This window comes from Gloeophyllum trabeum (genome assembly GCF_000344685.1).
Source record: "Gloeophyllum trabeum ATCC 11539 unplaced genomic scaffold GLOTRscaffold_00013, whole genome shotgun sequence".
Lineage (NCBI taxonomy): Eukaryota > Fungi > Basidiomycota > Agaricomycetes > Gloeophyllales > Gloeophyllaceae > Gloeophyllum > Gloeophyllum trabeum.
The window spans coordinates 471,196-471,953 of NW_006920422.1; positions in this window are offsets into that span (position 1 = coordinate 471,196).

Here is a 758-nt window from a genome sequence, read left to right on the forward strand (position 1 = left end):
ATCTTACGACCGATAAGTTTACAGTACGACAGTACGGTCCCATGCAACGTAACATCAGTGATGCATAGCCATCCTTGCCACCACTTCGCACGCGTGAAAGACCCCGGGCTCAGTTGCTTTCATGAATCTCTGAGCCCCTTTCGTCATTTTCACGAATATCTAATCCTTACATTCTGCATGCGAGGGAATGCAAGCGTGTACATAGGTGTACGTGCAAAATATAGTGTTAATGCGTTCCTCAAGGTATCGTTCCCCTCACCCTCCGAAGGGTGATACAAGGCAGCATAATAGAATAACGAGAACGTAGTAATAGACGCCGCCGTCCTGATAGAGCCGCTGAGCGCTGAGAATTTCGAAGACAATATTTCAATTCGAAGACGAGAATTCGAAGCCCCGGTCTATGCCGCAGAGCTCACCAATAGGACTGTAAAGCGGCGGTTGGGACTGTAGACTTACCTTCACGAATCTAGCTGAATTGGGGGTCGTTTTGGCGCGGTTGCCCGCCAAAACGACTTGCGAAAGGTATTCGAATGACAAGTTTACAGTCCCATGGCGGGGCAATTTACAGTCCTGCTGCCGGCCTCGATTTGAATATGCACCATGTCGTCGCATCCGCTCTCTACCCACCCCTCCCCAAGCAGGCGTCGTTCTCGACGTGGTCGGGAAACTGTTATCCACCTTGCTAGTCGCGCGAGTGTTCTCCAGCCATTATCAATCACTTAGGACCTTGCCGAGAGCCATGGGAGTCAAGGCTTATG